Source organism: Meleagris gallopavo, chromosome 3 (assembly GCF_905368555.1).
Source record: "Meleagris gallopavo chromosome 3, MGAL_WU_HG_1.1, whole genome shotgun sequence".
NCBI classification, from domain to species: domain Eukaryota; kingdom Metazoa; phylum Chordata; class Aves; order Galliformes; family Phasianidae; genus Meleagris; species Meleagris gallopavo.
The window spans coordinates 52,202,815-52,226,416 of record NC_139406.1 but is presented as its reverse complement, the minus strand read 5'-3'; the positions used below and the strand labels follow the sequence as shown (position 1 = coordinate 52,226,416).

General features: G+C 39.8%; 1 long non-coding RNA gene across 1 annotated transcript; it reads left to right on the top strand.

Moving 5' to 3' along the window:
• Nucleotides 1–6,261: 6,261 nt before the first annotated feature.
• LOC146544711 (uncharacterized) lies at nucleotides 6,262–22,363 on the top strand. Its single transcript, XR_014882213.1, has 3 exons — nucleotides 6,262–6,303; nucleotides 7,807–7,984; nucleotides 22,346–22,363. It is a non-coding gene; the product is annotated as an uncharacterized LOC146544711 (long non-coding RNA).
• Nucleotides 22,364–23,602: the final 1,239 nt, after the last annotated feature.

Sequence of the window (23,602 nt, the reverse complement as noted above, 5' to 3'; positions counted from 1 at the left end):
TATTAAGTAACTGCAGAAGGATGTGGTCAAGTCAATGATGGGTAAGGAAAAGTGGATATATAAAAAGCACAGTTGTATTCAGAAATTGTAGTTTTCTCCATCTGGGAAAACTGCAATAATTCTCTGTGTATTCCTGGGTTTTAAAGCAAAAAGAAATAAGGGTTGGGACAGGAAGGGAAGAGGGGATGAAGGCCAAGTGGTTGTTTTAGGATAAAGAATGCAGAAAAGTCAAAGCAAAATGGATGATTTAATTTCTCATCATTATTCTACTGAAGAATTAAATTTGCAAGGTCATGTCGAGGCATATTCAGTCAGAGGCATATCAGTGAAGGTAACGGGATTCAGATGAGTTCCCATCCAAGAGATATTTAAAGAAGCAGCTTTTCTCTAAATACATGTACAAATCAGCGTTGTCTCGACTCACGTTGCATATTAAACCGAAGCTCAGCTTCCTGCAGCTAAAGGACCGTATTTTTGTTCTTATCAAAAAAACAGACCCAAGTTCTGAAATCCACCTTCCCACGTTTACTTTGTAAGATATCACCGCATTTCGTTTATAGCTTGCATGTACTTCATTCCTTTGTTTCATTTTAAAATTCTCTGCCCGTACCTGTAACAGCAGAAATATGCTTTCTGCACTTCCCATGCCTCACTAATAAATAATCATGGTAGAACAGACGTGAAAAATATTGGTTCCCTGCACCAGGCCCATGCATTTTTTTGAACATATCAGATGAGTACTTCCTCTAATTCGTGCATTTAACAAACAGCTATATTTCAGGTGTGTTGCAATTGAATATGGGAAGAACAATTCAGAACATGTAAGAAAGGAAAGAAAGGGAATGGAATTACCACAGAAAAATTCTTACTGGATAATTTTTGAAAAATCTAAACTAAATTATTTCAGGAGTACATTTTCCCTAATAATATTCACCTTTTCATTAACTTTCTTGAACTCGACTTTTGAACTACTTTAGAAATGTGTGTCAGCTGTTTTTGATTGAATTTATTATTAACAGCTGGCAGCCTTGGATTTAGGAATCCAACTGTGATACGTAAAAATGATATTTCAGGTTTTTCTTTTAACCAAATCCATAATTCGCAGAGTCTTAAATGATTCAATTCCTCTTTTTTTTTTTTTCTTTCTTTATTTCTATTTTTTCTTTTTTTTTTTCCTTTTTTTCCAACTGCTGGGAAACAAACAGCCCAGGCATCAGCAATTTGCAGACAGTATCCAGATTTTTAGCTTCCTTATCTTCTGTCACAGGGAGTGAGACTTCAAACCTGAATTCAGATTAGCCTCTGAATGAGAAACCGAAGCCAAGTAATGCTGAAATAGGCAGAAGTGGAGGTATCAGTAATCTCTGTAACATCTCCTACTATGCCCTCATATGGTTAAAACCACATACAGCCTTGGGATGTTTGGTCAAAAATCATAAGTAGGCACAACAAAAGTGTGGTCACTTCTGTAACGGTGCAGAAAAGATCCCAACTTCTACAAAGCTCATGCTGGTCTGTGAAGCAGTCATAGGAGATTTCCCCACCCCTTCTCTTGAACCTGCTCCTTAAATCCCATGAGCCTCCCTTGAGGCTCTGTTTGTTCATATATGTATTGTATTTCATCTACTGCATATCTCTGTGATCCTCTCTTTAGCACAAGGGCTCAGACTTTTGCTGTATGTCTCTTTTTGCACGTGACAGATGCACTGTGAATTAAAAATTGCAAGAAACATACTGAACAAAACCAAAACCTTGTGAAAGCCATTAAAGCACTGGAGTGGTTTATTAGACACTGACTCCATACCCCAAATGCAATTTTAATGAGAAAGCTTAACCATCATGCTGCAACTGGATTCTTATATTCTAAAATTACCACTTTTAGAAAGTCTAGAGAAAACAAATGGGAAAGAGAAATTCTCCTTTAGTTGAAATCCAAGCTTTGGGGAAATCTTTATGAGGAAAGGCCGTCTGACGGCACTACCCACCTGGAAGGGGTGCGAGGGAAAGCCAAGGTCAGATACTTAGCAAACAGCTTTGAGACATGAGCCATTGTGAAGGGCACACTAAACAGAATGATTCCACTCCTTTGGATGCCATGTACATTGTGAAATTTACTTGGGAATTATGAGAGTTTAATTTTATAAAATCACTTGGTGTAAAAAATTTTCATCTTAAACATATGATGCCTATTTTGTCTCACATATGTGGCAATTTCTTTTAAAGAAAAATGAAAATGTGGAAGTGGAGTTATAACAGCTTCTTTAATTTTTTTCTGTATTCTAAATTATGCTTATTCACCCATACATTCCCTCTCTGAGTATTCATTTAGAAGGAAGGTTTTGCAATAGTCACATTTAATTTATCAGGGTGCAATAATTTGTGTTTCCCAATCATCTTGCAGACTTTGGTTCATTATACTATTGTTTCACATGAGTAAGTTAGCAAAGTTTGGATTGATTGACTCTAATTAACTAAAACTGGTTCCAGGCTGTGCATCTATTGTCATGGTAGCTACCCACAAAGCCCCAAACTGTTCAGTAATGGCAATATAACATACTATCGATATGAAAACTTCAGCAAATGTTTAACATTGGGCTTGTCAGAAAATGAAGAAAAGCAGTAGTGGAGGAGGGAGAAAGGGACATTAGGACAAGCATGTCTCGGAAGGCGCTGGGGAAATGCAGCCTTCCAGAGCTGCTTGTGCCCTGATCTTTCCACTTACTGTCGCCAAGACAAAGATGTGCACTCTGTCCTGTGAGGGAAAATTTCATATATTTTGTTGTCTAAAAAAAGCACTGGAAATGTACCCAGAAATCTAGGTTAAGACATGACCTTCTGGAATAATGTATGGAGCTTCTCCCACTGTATATATAAATTTAATAGATATATTATTTAAAAATTACTTCCTCCTGTTTTTGTGAAGCTCACTTGCATGAAGTCCAAATCTATTCTCTTTATTGCCATGAAGAGAATCCAAACATGAATAAAAGCATCCCCATATACATGGCATTGCAGAAACAGCTGCACTGAAAGCCAGGAACAACAAGCAAATCTTCTATCTCCTTTTTTGCTCTTTAGTGTTCTAATTCTGAAATAAAGCAAAGCCACGAGGATCTCAGAGGACAAGCTTTTTGCTGCACTGTAGCATGTCCAGAATGTGAAAGCCTGAAAGTGTAAGTCTTTATACCATAATACATGTACTCTGTAGAGATGCATGACCTAAATTCTCAGCCTCTGTGTACCTGTGAACATTTACAGTACTCTCCTAATGGCAATGCCAGTGTCAAGCACATGGGCTGGGAAAGGCCAGGACTGCTTTCCTTTGCTTGTCCAACTCATGTGACTGCTGCCATTTCCAGTGCCTGGCTCAGGAGATATTTGCATGACCTGTCAGTATCCTACACCCATTCACCCAGGGGCCAATTCCCTAGGATGACACTTAGTCCTTCTTGTGCTCCATGGGTCTGTCTCCGCTATCTTTAATGAACATGATTAAGATCACAATTCAAATACAGTCATGGCATTCATGTCAGAGCTCTACTCTTCAATATGTAGCAGTCTCTCTTTTTCATATACTTTATGTCCAAACTTCACACTATTTGCAGTGTCAGCACCTGATTGCAGCCAGTTGACCACGTCACCTGGCTGCCCTGGGGCTGTGCAGGAGGATCACCCCATCTTCTCTGACCCCACGAATGGCTCTGCCTCAGCTGGGGCTGTGGTGGCCAGGCATTGCAGCATGGGTAGACTCGCTGCCTTGCATTTTCTGCCTTTATTCATGAGAACTCTTTCTGGGTTTTCCAAAGTGGCATGCCTCATCATGGGCTGTTTCCAAGGAGATCTTTGTAGTTTCATGTTTTCCCCAGGCTGGACAGAGGGATTGAGAGCAGGGCTCACAGGTAGGAGCCACAGGGGCACTCTGGTCCCGCCGGGTGTGTGCGTGCAGTTCCCATCAACTTCAGTGCAATTTACATCCCTGGGAGTGATGGAATTGGGTCCCGGAGCCTGGTGCCAGCCCTGCTCTGACTCGCTGTGCGCCTCTGGGCAAGTCATTTCACACCAGGCTGTGATACCTCTCATTGAACTACACATTACGCCAAAAAGGGTCTTGTGGAAATCAATGGAGCTACTTGTGGAGCACTTGCACTTAGTAAGTGTGTCACAATCTGGCCTTCGCTTAAGTTTCCCCTTTTATAGGAAATTAGAGGCTCATTTTCAAGGTTGTGGGGCTTAATTAGTTTATGTTTGCAAAACACTTCTTATTGCTGTTGAAAGGGAATAACCATTATTATGATGATGATGCGTTCAGTGTATGGCAAGGTCTTGGGTCTGTTTAGGCTTTGCTTCATTTATTCCATAGAAAAAAAAAGTCCTTCCTTTGCAATCATTTGAAAACCTATTTCCACGAATGGTGCACTCATTCTTCTGACAGAAGTATGAGGGGAAAAAAGGAAGCAAACTCTTCTCGGGCAAAGAGCCCACAGTTACCATGCAATAGCTATGGCAGGACAGCGGGGCCTGACCAAACACAGCTACCTGTGACGTGAGCATGGTGTGGATCAACTGTAGGGTAATACACCCCCAAACACAAATGCCATTCTCTTTCCCAGACTCAAGATGTGTTCTTTAACCCTAACGTGTATCGTATCCTTAAAACTCAGCTTTAGGAAACAGGTTTGGTTTTTTTTTTTTCATCAGCTGTAATCAGTCTCTTGAATTCCGCTTTTTGTTGGGGTTTTTTGTTTTTTTAATCCAAGTATGGTTCTCATGGTGTAGTAAATGACATTAGGCTTTTGTAAATTCTCGCAGAATATAACAGATCATTGGTTTTATAACACAGTCACTGCTTTTGCATTCTGATGAGATTATTAGTAGCAGCCTGGAATACAACATCCCTGCATACTGTTAGTTAAAAAAATAAAAGTTTACTAAATGGTCTCTTGTCAACTGTATCTGAAAATCATTATATTTTCTCTGCTTTCCTTTATATTGAGAGGTTCTTCAGTGAGCTGGAGGGTTACGTTGGTCTGAAGTTACAGAATTATTACAGAAATGCTGCTTATTTCTCTCTACCACCGTTAGTTTTTCTACAGAAAACCCATTTTTTAAGTATTTATATATTGATTTTAAAAAATTGTTTCCATTCTCAAGACATGCAGCATGACATCTCAGCTCAGCAAATATATTTTTCCTTTCCTATTTTATCTTAAATTACTTCAGACTTTTTTTAATCTCATGTCAAAGCACATACAAATCAAGCGGTTTTCTGTTCTTTTCACACATCTGTCTTATGGACCCAATGCAGTTTCCCTTGCCAGTGAAGATGTGAACCATGGGATCTTTCCAAGCCAAATTCCTCTCTCCACCCTGTACTGCAGCTCCCACTGTACATCCCAATGCGCAGGGCTGCTGACCCACCCACCGTCTGACCAGGGCCATGCACCAGGCTCTCCTCACAAGGCAGAAGGGAGGGGAGAATTTTTAGCTTTAAGATAGTTTTAAGGACTAAAAATGCTGGAATTAAAAGCTGGCTACTAGCATGCAGCATTTTCTCTGCTTCCCTACTCTTATTAACATACATCTGTGTTAGCGCCATGACAGTCCACTCTACAGATTGATACAATACCAAATAAAGAGCCTGCACTGTGCACCTTAACGACTCTACAGGAACCATTACATCTGATCTAGTCAATATTATACATTTTTTAAAAATGTATAAATGCATATTTAAATGAGAGATCTGATCTGCTCCAGCAATTCTGGTCTATCAGAAACATAATATGCATTTAAAAAAAACTGCTGGCATACATTTTACATTTTTACCTGGAAAGCAGAACACTAGGTCACATACCAACATTTTCTGTTCTCTGCATGCCCATGACGTGTTTGTTTGAAAACAAAGTGAAAATTTGAGCGAAAATGGATGAAGTGCTCACTGTCTTGTCTCACTATGGCATGGTTTCAAACTAAAAGAGGGGAGATTTAGACTGGATATAGAGAAAAAGTTTTTTTACAATAAGACTGGCAAGACACAGGCACAGGCTGCCCAGAGAGGTGGTGGATGTCTCATCCTTGGAGACACTCAAAGTCAGGCTGGATGGGGCTCTGAGCAACCTGATGTGGCTGTAGGTGTCCCTGTTTGTCGCAGGACAGCTGGACCATGTGACCTTTAAAGTTCCCTTTCAACTCAAATGATTCTATGACATCACCAGCTTCCCTGTCACCCTGAAGTCCAAACCAGTGCCCCCAGCTTTGCATATCCCACCTGCAGGTTTTGCTCCATGTCTTCAGCATAGTGAATGGGTATGTTTGCTTCAGGTATAGCTGGGAGGAATGATCCACTTGCATCTTAGCAGAGCATGGTGGGGCCTCTGCTGGTTTACAGCCCTGCTCACAGTCCAGCCACCAGCTGCACATACCCACCCACATGCTAAAGAAGTGCTGAGGGAGTAAGATACCACCTATGCCCATGGGTTACCACAGCTTTGCTGGTAGGGGATGAGAGAGAGAGAGGAATTCAAATGTAAAATATTGGGGGATGTATTTCTCTTTTGAATAAGATCATTCCCTGCAGTTTTCTCAACATGGGGCAGATTGGAGTGGGAGCAGCTCCTTGAGGCAGAGAGAAGGGTTGTGGGGAAATATCACCTACAACACAGGCTACAGTTACATTTTGAAAGTATGTGACCAGATGTATTACAAATCTTCCTCTGGACTTTCCCTTAATGCAGTCATTCCTGGAGGCAGGTGACAGTGTGAGCATCTTGGGTTTTCAAACAAAAGCAGGTTTCTGTTGTGCAGCTTTGTGGTTTGGAAACGTGTAACTTACAGGCTCTAGTCTTACATTATGAGGACTCAGATATACTTAGTTTTGTCTGTATGGCTCTTCTATCAGGCAACATGAAGAGGTGTGCATCTTAATGGGTGCGTAGAGGACACACGTACTGTCAGCAAGGCAGACTGGTTGGTATAAGGCATGCCACATCAGCCCTTCAAACACATAGGAAGGCATATTTCAGAGCAGCCCAGGTGGAAATTGCAGCTGCAGCTGTAGGTAAAAGTGCATTTCAGAGGAGTAAAGACCATGGAGGATTTAGATCTGTGCTTCCTTTATCTTCCTAGGTGAGAGGAGCTGAATGTTAGTGCTACTGGGAAACATTCTCCTCTAACACTGTAATAAATAGGCTACAAATGCAAGAGTTGAGTATTTGCTCAGTGCTGTGTAAGACAAAAGTCCTTCACTGACAGAATCAATTTGGGGGCAGCTTCTAGCTTAAAACAGTGAGCAACGCAGGATGGCACAGAAGAAAACTGTTCCAAAAGCAGTCCCAGGTCTTAAAGCTATCTCCCGTTCTCCTATCAGAAGAGTAATTCAATGTGCAAATATTATTAAAGAAGAAATGTATGAAATAATGAAGAATCATTTCTGTCAAATGGATATAAGATGCTAATTGGTGATGTGCTGAATCCCAGAGATGCTTGACATTCAAAAAGTGAGTGAAGTACGGCAGAGCATTTGTATAGGCCATCTGGAGATGTACACCATCCTCTACAGTTGATGAGAAAGTGGCATTAAACTGAAATTTTTGATTCCAAGATCTAAATATGCATAACTACAGGCTTCAAATTTCATAGATTGCTGGGAAGATCGCAGATAAGCAGCAATCTGGCACATCTCCGACTAGAGGGAGATGTATGCCACCAAGAGAAATGCCTTGCACTCCATTCCCTACAAAATTATTAATGAAGAACTTCCATAAACTTCAGTAAAAACTTCAAAACTCATATTCCCATTTATTTGTACAGTTTTAGCTTCTGGAGTACTCTGACTGTGATATCTCCGTGCAGACTGGGATATCCACATTTCATATCAGCAAACTCTGGTACTGCTACAGAGAGAACAACATGCAAAGCCTGGCCAGAAATGCCATACAAAACTGCCTGATGATGCTGCCCATTCTGGCACGATGCTAGGATTTCTCTGGTAAGAGAATAAAAATGTTGTGAAAGCAGGTACTAGCAGTAGCTGTTCAACACTCTAAGTTTCTAGTAATTCATAATTTATGCCTCTGAACATTTTGCTCTTTGTAAAACATGCCCTGATGAAGAACTTACACGTTTTAAACCTTAGAAAGTCCCAGATGGTAGTTTCAGACATTACATCACAGCTGTACGCATTGCTACTTTCTTCATCAATTCTTTGCAGGTCTGAAGGCCTCACAGGCTACCACGGCATGTCCTGAGCCCACTGTATCAAATGCTGTACAAGCATAAGTGAATCCCAGCCCACACGGCCTACAGACTGAATGTAGCAGAAATGCTAAGTCACAGCTTGACATAGTAATTGAACACCCATTGGGTAGGCAGGACCCACTCATGGGAGCTCAGGTGCATTCAATGTGCCTGAGCAACTGGAAGGGGTAGAGACAGGATTTAGCCCTTCCCAGACCTTATTTATTTGTTGGTAATGGAGGCAAGAGTATCTTGCTGGAGATTCCTGCCTACTTGAGATCTTCTAAAGGTAAGCAAATTTACTTTGTTTCTGCAATTGTTGCTGCTGCATTTGGTCTTGTCCTCATTTGCTGCAGCCTAGGACTTTGCTAACCAGCAATTATTGTTGTGCTTTCCATCGCATTATAGCGTTAACGCTGAAGAACAGAGGGGAAACATCTGGCTGGAGGGTCACTGGGAAGGAGATGGAGGTGGGAAGCAAGGCAGAGATCAGCAGTTGGTGCCATCCAGAGTAAAAAGTTAAAGAAAGCAAAGAAGTGATCTTCCTGTTGTTGTTAAAAGCCTTTTCCTAAGCTTAAAGAACAGCAACAGAGAAAGTAAGGATGTGTTTGCTTTGGTGTAGCAGCTGGGAGTTGTTGACTCTTCCCTCACCCTTCTCATCATCAGTGCTAAAAGCATGAGGGATGCTGCAGGTTGGTTAGGAAGACAGAAATTCTGATGAATTGTGTAGATAGAGGTTTAGGTATGATTCTGGAAGATCCACAAAGAGCAAAGTCACAGCTGAACAAAGGCCTTAGTGACAAACAGAATGATGATGGTGTAGATTAAAACAAAGGAAGCAGGGAAAGATTTGAAGAGGAAAATTAAGATACACCTTGTGACTTACAGTCACTCAACTCAAGCTCCAATTCCAGTTTGTGTAAATTCAAACTGGGAATATCCCATATAATTGAATTTTCTTCCTACCACCCTGGACATAGAATCATAGAATTGCTCAGGTTGGAAAAGACCTTTAAGGTAGTCAAAGTCCAACTGCAACCTAACCATACTATACTAACAACCCTCTGCTAAATTATGTCCCTGAGAACCACATCCAAATGGTTTTTAAACACATCCATGGATGGTGACTCAACCACTTCCCTGGGGAGCCTATTCCAGTGCTTAACAACCCTTTCTGTAAAGAAGTGTTTCCTGAAATCCATCCTAAACTTCCCCTGGTGTAACTCAAGGCAAATGTCTCTAATTTGGTCTGCTTGCACATCATGTTGGACATGAGTTAAGGGTGATGGTGGGCTGACTGCTGGATTAGACAGGGTTTGAGGTCTTATCCAGCCTCTATGATTACTGGTTTAGGCATCTTATTCTTGAACTGACAGCTAAATGTCATTAAAGAGATATCAGATAAAGTGAAGAATAGGGCATAAAGATCTATTCAGAGCTAGAAACCAAAAACAGCCAGGAGAATTGAACTAGATATTAAGTGAAGGACATTGTCTTGTGCTTTCAAACCAAGTTTATGGGAATGCAGTTGTGTGCTTTGCTTGCTTCAATCTAATCTGTGCAGTTTGGGGGTCTGCTCCTAAATGGATCCAAGGTTAATTAATGTGAAACTGTGCACTGGAAGTAAGGCCACCACACTAATAATTCACCAGCATGCCAGGTGAAAGAGCTGCAGGGATCACCTTGTCTGTTCCTCTGCCAGAAGTCAGAGGAGTGAAACTAGAAGGAGAAAAAAAAAAAAATAAAATAAAAGGAAAATATTCCCGACCTCCTCTTAAATGTCTTCATTGATGGCAACTCCAGAACTTTCTTGAACAAATTGTGACAATGCTCACTGCTCCTGTTTTCAGAAGGCTTTCCCAGTATCTGAATGTAGTTTTCATTAATGCCTATTGAATTTATCACTTGCTATTCAACCAATTAGACTATATTCTTTAAAGTTAAGTTTTGATCATTTGTTGTTAACGCAGATTCCAATGGATTTATAGAGTTGTCAAACACAGTTTTTTTGTGATCAGCTTTCAATTGGGTAATTAATCATTGCGTTTGTTTCCTGTTACTGTGATTCTATTTTGCATGTGTATACATGATTGATTTTTAGGCATGCAAATGGTCTTATTAGAGGCAATGACATTAGTGGATTTATAGCTGAGCACATGCTTACAGGTTTGGAGAATCAAGATAATGGCAGTAATTGTGGTGCTGTATAAAAATCCTCTCATCTCAGCCCTGGACTTTTGCTATACCTGATCATAGGTAGTTCATCAAACTAGGAATACTGGGAAGTCATTAATGACATCCAATAATCTCAAAAATCAACTTTACACAGATAAAGGATTATGGCACTGTCACAGCCAAGGATTGCTTCAACAGGCTGGATTGCCATTTCCAGGGTAGTATTTGTAACTATAACTTGCCAAGTATTTGCACCCTTGCGATAACATTCATTAAGACCATCAACCAGTGATTTTCAGCATCCCTCCATAGTAATTGCAAGGTGGAGTTCATGATTTTGGAATATAAACGTGCTGTTAAAGGATTGACTTCTCTAAGACACAACTTAAGAGATGACCTCAAATCAATTATTAGAAGTGGTTGACTTCAGGTTGTATTTTTGAAATATGAATAGCGTTGCTCATATCCATGGGTATTTATTAAAAAGTAGGCTATTTAGGAAAGTTTTTGAGAGACATTATTAAAGGAAAAACCACAAACGTTTTAAGTTGATTTGAATAAAGAATACAATTCAATGTTAAATATACAGTCTGAACAGTCCATTCATAGTGCTTTGTTAAAACCTAATAGTAGATTCTGAATTTCCAGAGAATCCTGAATTCTTAATGCTGGTAAAATTTGTCCACCTAATTTTTAGCAGATATTGAAATGCTTACAAGCTTAGATGAGATGCAGATCCCTTGTTGCCAGCACGAGAATGTCAGAGTTAGACTCTACTGAGAAGTAAAGAAACCCTAGAGAACAGAAGGGATGTGCCTTAGAGCAACTGTGGCTATCACTAGATAGGCTCAGTGACTCTCAGGAAGTGCGTACCCAAGTTTGTGTGGGAAAATTACTAAAAAAGTCAAAAAACAGTGAGTCTAAAGGCAGTGTTATTCAGGGCTTGGGATCCAACTGACAGGCTCAACACATTAGAGGTATCTGTGAATATGTGGAAGGGAAGCTGTGAACATTCATGTGTCTGCTATTTTTTTGCTTCTCCTCTTTCAAAAACACACTGAATCCATATCCATAAAGAAGGACAACACTATGTAGGTAGTAAGAAGCCCAGCCTCTCCTATCCCCCCAACCCCAGTGAAATGTTTGGGAGGGCAGCTCACCTGGTCCGTGTTGCTTTCTCCACATTAAGGAGAGACAGCTGCAAAAGCATTTGGATGTGGTGCTCAGGGACATGATTTAGCAGAGGGTTGTTAGAGTTAGGGTAGTATGGTTATGTTGGGGTGGACTCTATGATCTTTAAGGTCTTCTCCAACCTGAGCAATTCTATGATTCTGTGAAGGGCAAGTACTGCCCTATGCACCCCAATCTCGGCTACCTGCCACCATGCAAGAGAGAACATCCACTTTCCTGAGCTCCAGGATGTGTCTCCATTGGGGAACTGAGATGTTTATGTCTGTGCTTGCAATGAGCTTCAGAGAGTACATTAACAGCCTAGGGTGTGCTCTCGCTGCCATGTCCCAGGCATTATTTTATGCCACTAAAGCACCCTGCTCCTCTCCTTGCAGATCCAAGGCATTCCCATCAGGCAAAAATGCTGCATTCCTGTGCAGTGAATGGGGTGAAGAATATACATTTGAAGCTAAAAAAAATTATCAGAACTGGCTGCTGCCCCCCTTTTCTGGTAGCATTGGTGGTGGCAGCAGACACACTGAAATTGGTGTAACAGAGCTTGGGCTGAGCTCTTTGTTTTCCTGACAATTAGCCTGGAAACCATCCTATCACCTGCTGATCTTCTGCTCCCCTTATTAACTTACTACAGGATAAAGGTGAGGAGAACAAAGATCAAATTACTGCTTACTTGCATCTCTCCCCTGCTACCGCCCCTCGGGAGCCTGGGGCTTTCCTTTTTCAGGCAGAGATTGGCTGCTGGAAGGCAGAGGGGCAAATACTGTGCTGCCAAGTTGATCTGCCTGTGTAAAATACCACTATCATGTGTTGGTTTTTTTTTTTTTGTGTGTGTGTGTAATACTCTTATTCTGCCATGTATGTCTTCACTCTCATTAAGTCTCATCTTTACCTGAGCACTGCAACTTCTCAGGTTTGTCTCTAGGCTTAGCATGGGTTCTTCCTCTTCAGGAGGCTAAAAGAGGAAAACAACCCTCTTTGAGCTGGGAAGAACCCATGTCACTCTCTCAGAATGCTAAGGTGCTGGTGGAAATGGGGTCTGCTGACATTTCTGTGATCCATTCCCCATGAGCAGAGAGGCACACTGCTAGAATCCCTGTGGGAGTTGCAGCTCATGGGCACATGTGCAGCCATGGGCAGCACAGGGCACGTCTTGTCAGGGTAGCCTTGGCTGGTGCTGGAGGTCTCACAGCTCATCAACTGCTCTGCTTCCCCACCAGAATGTCTGCACTAAGACCCACAGGAGACTTGCAGCCCCAAGCTCCATCAGCCACGTGTCTTCTTAATATTCCCTTTGGCTAGGGCAGGGGAATGGTACTAAAGCCGGCCTTTGAAATCATTGCTGGCTTCCCATGGCCAGGACTTTGTTACGTGTCTGTCTGGCACTTTGCAGCTTACTGTCTCCACAGGCAGAATTTGAGTCTGACTGTAAAAGAGAAAAAGCAGTAATGACCCCCTCAGCAATATGCTCTCAGTTTTCCAAAGGCTGTGCCTCACTAGCATTGCCTCTTTGAGGAAAGGGGGGCAAAGGGGCCTACAAGAGGAGAGGAATTCAATGGAGATAGGAAACTGGCATCCTGTTAGAAAAAACAACTTGGAAAAACTATGTAAGTGTGAAGGTGTGAATGCAAAAGGACTAGTAACAGAGAAGTTAGACCTGTACATTGACTTAAGCAATAGGCAGTATATTAAATTACAAAGCAGCAGTACAAAATACTGCCTGATGTGATCTCTATTCATAGGTAACTTTGGAGAAGGCTCTCTTGGAGATTTCTGTCAACTTTTCTTCTCTTGTAGACACTCTTTCTGACTCTTACACTTTTTTCTTTTTTCTTGGCTATAGCAGCACAGTGTCCCTATGAGGTACAGAACCAAGCAGCCTACAGGATTAGAAATCTGAGCTCACTAATGAATGTATAAGTTTTCTAGTGAGTTGCTCAGGGTTGCCCATTCCATTTGGATATTTTGGTTAAAGAGGACAAAATCTTAGCAATTCAGTAAATACCATGTTATTACAAAGAGTGGTGAGGCACTGGCAAGGCTGCCCAGGAAGTTGGTGAAGTCACCATCCTGGAGGAGTTCAAGAAAATAGTGGATGTCGCATGGTTTGTGGATATGATAGTGGTGAGTTGATGGTTGGAGTAGGTGATCTTAGTGGCTTTTTCCATCCTTAACAATTCTGATTCTATCCCTCATACTGCCAGCCTGCCTACAGGACCCCTGTAGTGCATCCTAAGTTATTAGTGCTCCCAGAAGTGCACATGGAGGAGGTGTTAGGAGCACTATTAATGACTTCTGGGTTAGGACATGACTGTGAAGATATTAATGCACCTACTTCACTTGATGTTACAAAAAAAAGTAGCATCATAGCCAGGGTGAGGTAATTACATATGGATTTCCTAATGCTACTCATGGAAAATCTGATGCAGTGATGCCCTTTTCTACAAAGCATTTACATCTCTCTGTATTATATCAGAAACATGCAGAATGAATGCTGTTCAGTTCAATAGGTTAGCTCTTCAGTTCTTCAGAATTTAAGTAATTTTCTAGTAAATCTCATCTGTTATTCAGAGAAATTTCTACTGAATCCCATTGGTTCCGTGCCTGTAATCTACTCTGATCTCTACTGCTCACAGTGAGTCTGCGTGGTCTAAAGGGTTGAGTGTGAAGAGCCAGAAATTAGACATTTTTACAGGAGGAAAAGTACATAAGTAGGATGTCCTTTCCAGATGCTGAGTTGGGGAATTTTATTTTGCTTAGCTAAATTCCCCTTGAAGTTTCTGGTAGGTGCAACACTTTTCTTTATGTTCTGCTATAAACTTGTCTTCTGCTGTTCACTGCTGAATACTTACCTTGAGCTGTAGGCTGCATTTCAATGGCCAGTAGAGTCATATTTGTTTCTGTTTCTATCTGTTTGTAAATGCTCCAAAGGCCTTCTCCATAAAAGGTGCTGTATAAAATGCAAAATGTATTTATGTATTTTGTGCACCCTCACTTGCAGGGGGATCTCTGTATGTAGTTCTCATTGTAGTCCATTGACCTTCAAATCATCTCACCCCAGGCTATAAATTTGAAAAACATATTTCAGATTTCATGTGGTACATAGTGCCTCTAAAACCTACCTTATTCCTCACTTTTCACCTTTTTGAGACAGTTATTTGTGGTTTGTGAATCACAGCTGGATTTCTAGCCAATCCACACTGAACATGTACCAGAATTATTCAGATGAGGAGCAGAGGGTAATGTTGGAGTTACATGAATAACTAGGGCGTGACTTCCTTTAGTTGTACACTGCACCATTATACACATACATGGAATGCATATATGAAGAATGCTCTGAAATTAATGCCTTCTATTTTATTATGTTGATTCATGGTGTCAGTGGCAGATGGTGGTGGTATGGCACTTGAGGTTGAATCTTCTCACCAATATTCCAGTACTCTTCCAGTAAAACAACTGCTGTCCAAATGTGCAGTGAGTTAGTGTGTTACACAAGTGCTCATCATCCTTTAAATACATCAGCTGTTTCATATACTGATGAAAGCATTAACTCTAGTCTGCCTATTCCCTGCAACAGTCACCATGAAAATGAGAGAGAGATCATCAAACTGGAGCAAGTTCAGCCAAAGCCAACAGAATGGTCGGGGTTGGAGTAGTTGTCCTCTGAAAAGATGCTTTGGGACCACAGTTTGCTTGGCCTGGGCATGAGACAGATTCAGGGGACACCAGTGGCCCTCCAGTACCTATGGGGAAGTTACCAAGAAATCAGAGATGGGTTATTTATAACAGCACATGTTGAGAAGGCTACTGACAACGGGCATAAGTCAAAACCGAGCATCTTCATTCTGGATATAAGGACAAAAATTTCTTTGGGCATAGAGTGAGAGAATGGTGCAGCTGCCCATAGAAACTGTGGAGTTACCATTCTTGAAGGTTTGTAGACCAGAAAAATCTCAACTTAACCTGTTTGGGGAAGAAGACTGGACTAGAAACATATTGAGATCCTTTCTGATTTATCCTGTGATCTGGAGGGCTGTGCAGAAAACCTTTTCCTCCTAGAAGCGGTGATACAGCTCTGTTAGTAATTGTGGCTAAACAGACACATTGTATTTATAAAAACTCTTGTCCAAGGTCAGAATAATTTTCTTTCTACAACACCTTCTTGTGACTTCAGCAAACTTTCTAAGGAGAGTTCTCCTATGGGATGAAATGGAAACTGTAAGGAAATTGGTTTGCATAGGAAGAGGGGGGCAGTTTGAAGAAAATCAAGCATCAGATGCTCAGCAGGTACTAATTGGGTGGTTAGTTGTGAAGAAACTGCTTCCCCCAGGTGCTGGGATAACACAGCACAGAAATGACTTGAAATATAGATGTGACCCAATACCTCCCTTCTAATTCAATCTTTTTCCAGACCATCGTTGGAATTTACACAACGTTTTATTGACTACGGTATCAGAAGCTATCAATTTGCTGCAGCCTCATAAAAATAAAATAGTGATACAGAAGAGAAACTGCTGTGTCAGACACACTTCAGCTATTCCCAGCTTTTCTCAACCCCTTCCACCCTTTTCTCATAAACATCACTATTCTTTTTGCCTCTTGCTTCTCCTAATCGTTTAAACTGGGAAACAAAATATATAGCTCAGAAGCTGCTAATACAGGACCCAGAAATGTGCCAAATATTTGACCCCTGAAATATTTGTTTGTATCAATAAATCGGAAAGAACAAAGCAAGCAAGCAGCATCAAAGCAGGTGTCTGCAGGGAAGAGAGATGAAAGCAAGACAATATATTTAAAATGGTGCAAGAGCACTGAATCATACCATGACCACTGTGGTAATTATCAATTTTAATGCATATCAGTGCAAACAACTGTGCAAAATTCATGTGAATGTTGGAATGTAAGTAATACACTTCAATTAAAAAATTACAAGGTTGGTTCTTGGGTTTGTTTGTGTTGGGTTTTTGTTTTTGTTTTTTGTTTTTGGAAGGCTGAGTATATTTTGGTCATCTTGCTTACCTTTTCTGACATAAAGCCTCCCAAGGAACAGTAACAGGGGTATAGAGTAACTGTTTACCTCTTGGTTGAATTACACATGTATTGAAAATACTTTGAGGCAGGTTCAGTAGTGTATAGGAATGATACCTTCCTTTTGGCCCTGGAAATCATAGGTCTTCTGCAAACAATACTCTGTATATTGTACTTTATGCATGATCACCTGTCAAAGTACCCAGCAAAACATAAAATAGTTTGGTTTGGAGGGAACTATGATACTTCTGTTGTGACCAGGAAAAGTCGATCTGCAAGCAGGACAGTAGCAGGATCTGCAGGCATTCAGACAAAGCTATGGCCCTGAGTGACTTGAAGCCATGAAGAACCATGATGTAGCATTTTCAATAAATAGACAAAAATATTTAGGAAAAAACATGATATCAGAACATAAAGGTGTGATCTTGCCCCTCAGGGGAGAAGTCCTGGAGCGTGGATCCTCTGTAACTTCATCACCCAGGCATGGGCTTGCAAACTTTGCCAGGAAGTTGAAAGCATTTTAGTGCATGCTTTTGCTGATGAGAGTTGTTCCCTTAAGTATGCACCCAAAGAGATAAACTTTATGCTGTATGCTAACTTTATGATGTGATAAAAGTTTGTGTTTGAGGTACTTTACTGATTATCTATTAGGTGGAAGAAAAAGAATAAAACAACCAATTAAACAGTAGCTCTCATATCTGTATCTTAGCTAACCTGGTAATTGAAAAATGGCCCCCATTTTTCCCTCCCCCACCCACCACCCACTTCTTTGTAGCATTTCAAGAACTCTGTCCAGGAATATCACTATATGGAAAAAAAAAAACAAAAAACAAAAGAAAAAAACCATCATCTCAAAATTATTAAAATCTCTGTGGGAATTCATGATTAATTTTAAGGCCTGGCAGATTAAAATACATTATTATGTACACTCTAGTGCATCCTTTCAGATATTTTCAGAATCTGATTTTGCTCTCTTGATACACACCAATGATTCTACATGTATCTAGTAGATTGCAAGGAATAGATTAGCATTAAAGAGGCAGCATTGTGTTGTTAGGTTGTTATGTGTAACTTGTGCTCATACATTAAGAAAAATGTAGCTGGCATTCCCTTGGACATGACCAGACCCCTTAAAAAAAGAGAGCATTATTAATAGTTGGTTGTAATGCATTTGTAGAGCGCTTCTGAAATTTTGACCTTTAGTGCATTAACTAGCTGTTTTTATCCAGCTCCCAGGCAGAGTAAGATCTACAGTAGCTTGCCTAGGAAATAGAAATAATGGGCATATTAGTGGGACTTGTTAAGCCTTCCTCTCCTGAGGAAGAAGTGTCTCTTCTACCCTTTATTGCTGGACATAGTTTTGCAATGGCTCTGTTGTGCTAATCAGTAGCATTAACAGCATTCTACATCAAGAAGGTAGGAAAAACACTTTTATTCGGGACAGACTGACCTAACTGATGATTACTGAAAAGCTATCCATTCACAGTTCAACTCTGTAAATGTTAAGGCTCTAGCTACAGTCCCATCATTTGATTCCTCCTGTATTTCTAACTAGAGGATGGGGGACCCATCTACCATCAGTTTTCCATCCTGCACAAACTTCTTATCCCACAGTCTGGCAAGGTAAGTAAATAGACCTCCATAGATGTTTCGGTTTTTTTTTTTTTTTTTTTTTTGCTTGTTTTGTTTTTTTTTAATTAAGCTGTATTTTCTAACATATTTCTGACGCTCTTTTGTGGTCCACGTACAGCTTGATATCAACCTGTCTGAGCCATGGGCACAAAAACAGGGCATGAAATTCTGACGACACTGACAAAACCAAACCTCTCTGTTACTGCACAGCCTCCTGTTCATACACTCAGCAGACCACAGCAGATGTCAGGTCACACTGGAGCTCATGCTCTGCTGACCATTTTTTTAAGTGCCTATTTTATAAAGGAGACATCCTCTCCTTTTCAAGTATTTTTCACCCAAACACTGCACGAACTGAAACTGTGCTATTGTCCTCGTAATCAGACCCTTCTGTTGCAGAGATCTCTCCAGCTCATTATTTAACATGGCCCCAAATGTCACGTTATGTCATCTGCAAACTTTATCATAATTATTTTATGTTTTCTTCCATGTCACTGATAATGTTAAATGATATACAGCCAAGAACCAATCCCTGCAGAACTCTATCAGCAACAAACACAGACAGTGGCAATTGGTATTTATAATTACATTTTGAGGCATATCATTTAAACAGTTTTAATGTATTTGACTTGTGCCACATTGGTTTTATATTGTTCTATTATATTAACTAAAGTGCTTTGAAGTGCCATACCAAATACTTTACAAAAAAACAGAGTACTACATCAATATTATTATCAACCAAACCAATAAATTCATTAAAATGCTAGAAAGTTAGTATTGCAAGATGTATTTTCTGTAAAAATTATGTTAAATGTCACTAATAACGCTATATTCTCTATTAAACCCATGATCCTATTTCAAAACTCTCGTCTGACATCAGAACTGAGAGCAAATGGGATCATCACATTTATTTATTTTTTTTAATACTGGCCTTTCTGTTCTACTCTGCAACATCTGGACTGTTAAAAAATATACTGAAAGGTGATCCCAGTAATCTAACAGGTCATTGGATAGCTCTAATAGAATGTGTATATGATGTAATAGTCTTCAGTATCTAACCTTAGCAATGGCTGCCTACATGCTGTTGGAGAGTTGTGGGAAATATCTCATCAGCAATTTCATATCATCTGGAGGTAACACATTTCTTCTCCATGCATAAGAGACGGATTTAGAATCATAGGATCATCGAATTGCTCAGGCTGGAAAAGACCTTAAAGATCATCAGGTCCAACCACAACCTAACCATACAACCTTAACTCTAACAACTACATCATTTCTTGAATGCTTCCAAGTTTTTGTCATATATTTTCATTCTACTTTATCCATTTTTTTCCTTAAAAACATAATTCAGTCAGACCCCCTTTCAAAGCCTAAAAATAACTTTTTAAAAAAAAATTATTCCTTAAATCTCCTACTGTACATTTCCTCTTCATGTCCACTAGCTTTATAATTCAGTTTTCTGTATTTTCTTGCTTTTAAAGTTTGTTGCTATTGGCATCCCATTCATTTAACTATCTTTTTCCTTTGGTATTTATAACTATTTCTATTTTTATGCTTTCTTAGTTCGTGCAGTCTTTCTTCTGGGTTTATGTGAATTTAATAGCATAACTATTTCTCAAACAGTTTACAGGTATCATTCATATTTTTCTGCTTGCATTACGTGACTCAGATATTTAAGGTTGTGTAAAATAGACTCCTTCTAAAGCACCAGATGTATGTATTGAGAGTTCAGGCTGTGTTCTGTTTTCACATCATAACATATACAGCTAATTTAGAGTCTTGAATGGCTGTCAGGCTTTATTTCAGGCATAATTTTCTCTTTTCTGTTAGATGAGCTCCTGCATAACTTTTTCAGTGTTGAATATGTGTAGGTTTTGTATTTTTTCACTGGAACTTATGAAATCATCATACACACACTTTAAAGAAAACTCAAGAACCTTTTATATCTGCCAGTCAGAGATTTCCTGCTCACATCAATCAGATTGAAACCTGCTTCCCTAACACAGCTGTTTTCCCCTTACATCAAACTGGATATGCTGTTTTCCTCTGTGACTTGTTAGACCAGAGATGTGAATTGTTACTTCATCTTGTTCCTTATCTGCTATATCTTTGGTAATCAGCATTAGTTATCACCTCTTTCAGAGCTGCCAGTTACCTGGAAGCAAGTGCTGGCATAAGTGACATAGACTGCTTTTATTTCTATTCTTTAGCTCATCTGGCTATTCTTTACAAAAAAAAAAAAAAAAAAAAAAAAAAAAGCCAGACATGACATCCAGTCTACTTCGTAATAACCACTATATAAAATAAAAGAGCTATGTGATTTTGAGAGATGACTGTTGCTATTGATTCACAGAATTTTCTCTACAGCTTTACTACTTATGGATTCAAGACATTCCCAAACCAAAGGGGACTGTGCAGTTTGTGTTTTGGTCTCAGTGCACAAAGATCTAAGCAGTAACAACGTGAAAGACAATAGAGATTCATGTTAAGTGAGAGTAAATCATATCATGTTTCCAAAACCATATCCCTCTGTGAGTACTTCAGCTCCTGGCATCTGATTGCAGCATGAAGTATCTGCCCTCTCAGGCACTGTACATCCCGTTCCCACTGTAATTCATTAAAATCTCTAAAGTGAAAACTCTTGGGCTGGATTTCATTACCCCGTCTCTCCATTTTAGACGTCCTCAGCCATATGAACTCTACCTTCATTGCCTACCCATGAACCCAAACTAGAAACCCAAACAGGAGTCTGTTGTTAAGGTGGCTATTTTACTTCCTGTGTTTCAGTGCATCTGTTTCTACGAAGCAGAAATGGGGATAACAACGAGTGTAGGGAGACATCCCCGACAAGTGTTCAGTCATCTGAAGGGGTCAGCGTTATAAAAGTGTGACTATGAGACATGACCTCACAGCTCCAACAATATCATCTGATAAATATATGATTTCATCACCTGCTCTGAAAACTAGGAGAGCCAATAGCACTTAGTACCTTGCAGGAGCTTACTTATTGTTGCCCATTGTATTTACGTATATATATATATATATACGCATATACATATATATATTTCTTTTTTTCCTTCCATTGCCTATGGTTTAAATCATGTCTGTATCTTAACCATTGTAGCTCTGAAGAAAATCTCTCCCTCCTCTGCCTTTTCAGTTGCCTGAATCTTGGAGTTCACTTAGGTAGCTCTGAAATTTCGGAAGATCCTCACATCTAAGCAAATACAAGGGGCAGAGCAGCTTATCTCTTTTTTCCCCCCTCACATATCAAGTTGACTGTACAAGCAAAAGGAAATAGTCTACAGCTCTTCAATAAGCACAATAATTTCTGTATTCCTGAACAGGAGTTGAAAAGGGTAGTCTGTAAGGCATCAAGTTTTGGATTAGAAAAATTCATGACACCTTGCTCACTAAGCAGACCTGAGACTTGCATCCTTACTGTAGTCATTAAATGAAAGACTGAACAGCAGGTAGATGTGCTGATACAGTATCCTGAGCCCATCTCTTCACCAGCAACCACAGGAGAACTAAAGAGCCAGGGAAAAGGCTGAAATGGTAGGGCAGTGATACAAGGTTAGTTTAGGCACAAGTAGGAAAATGGAATAAAATCAATGAGGAGATGTAGTGGTTACTTCTTTGGGATTTGTCTAAAGGTTTGATTTTCAGCTATATTGCAAATTGTAAAACTGCTGGTGTTTTTTTTCTGCTCATGGCTATGTGTGCCGGAAGTGGGTCAGACACGTTAGGAGTACGTGCAAGATTTTAAAATGGACAACAGAATGTAATCAGTAATGAAATGGAAACAAATCTTTGTAAGAGAATCACATGAAGATCTGCCAGTAATGCTTACAATGTCTTTGAAATATATATATAGACATAGATAGAATGTGGCATTTGTTCTTGATATATTTCAAGGAATATTTTTTTATTTTCTTTCAAAAGCAAAACCAGAAATCATATGTTTTTATATGGAGAATCCAAAGAGTATGCAGTCTGGATTCTTTCCTCCACAATTAAAACGGCTGAGATTTTTTTCTTTGTAGGAGAACACTAACAAAAATACTGCATCATCTCTGTGCTGTTTGTTTAGGACTCTCTCAGTTCAAATGGAGCTCCTCTTCCTGACAAAGCTATGAGATATCATCTTCTCCACCAACTTGTCCATGTCATGGTGAGAGGTACCATTGTTTTATACTATTGCTTTGCACACAAACTGAAACTCAGTTTCATCTTCCAGATGAGAAGAAAAAAGTTTAAAAATACAGCATCAGCAGTGACTCAATAGGTACATTTAGTGTTTAGCATTTTAAATATCTCCACAAGGAGTTTCATCCTGGGTTCTCATCTAAAAGTGACCCAAATGGCCTAGAGAGGTGGGATTTGGTATGGAGGAGGTCAGGGGGTGGAAGTTATAGTACTTGTGTCAGGAGGTGATCAGAAAGCTGATGCTGTGCACTTTCCTGCTCCTCAGTGAACTGATTCACTTTGAATGGTTCATTTATTTATGTGACCATCTAGGGGGAAAAAAGCCTTTAATTGCAGGCTCCATAATGTGTTCTTCACATTAAATTCCAAAGTGCTGATTTCAGTTGATTCTGTTTAGAGGTCCATATAGTTTCGGTGGTGAGCTATTCTTATGCTTTCGTTCTTCTGATGTTGGTGGTATTATATTTTTTATAACAACACAAACCACACGTAACTAAATCCTGTTAACCCCTTTGTATAGAAAAGAAATAAGCTATAAAATTAAAAAACTAACATAGATTTGCCCCAGGTATACTGTGATATATTTATTTATTTATTTATTTATTTATTTATTTATTTGTGAATAAGAAGTGAACTCTTTATTATCAAGTAGAGATCACCTTCTTAAGCCCTAGTGCTCATGGAGGAAGATCCATATTTAGGCAAGGAAATATATTTCCTCCTTTTTTCACAAGCACAGCTTGGGCACAGTGCAAAAGCCTTGATTCTCAGAGGAATTCTGAGTTCATTGCTTTGAGATTTCCTCCAATGAGAGCTTGAATATCCAGGAGCCATGCAGCGATGTTTTCTCATCCCTCTTGTCATCTTCTAGCAAATTGTTCATCAGCTCTCCAAAGAAACTGCATTTCCACGTGCTCCTGCAGCTGTTCTTACAATAACCAGAAATGCTTGTGCAAAAAGGCCATCCAAATGTCTGCTTTCTTTCACTGAAGCCAAATATGAATTTCCAGAATGAAGAGAGACCTCCATGAGGAATAACCAGCCAAGATCAGTCCTTTCCCAATGTTAGATGTTAGTTCTTCAGAAACAAAAACCCACAAGGGATTGTTTTGACACAAGACTGTTTACTGATAAGCAGACT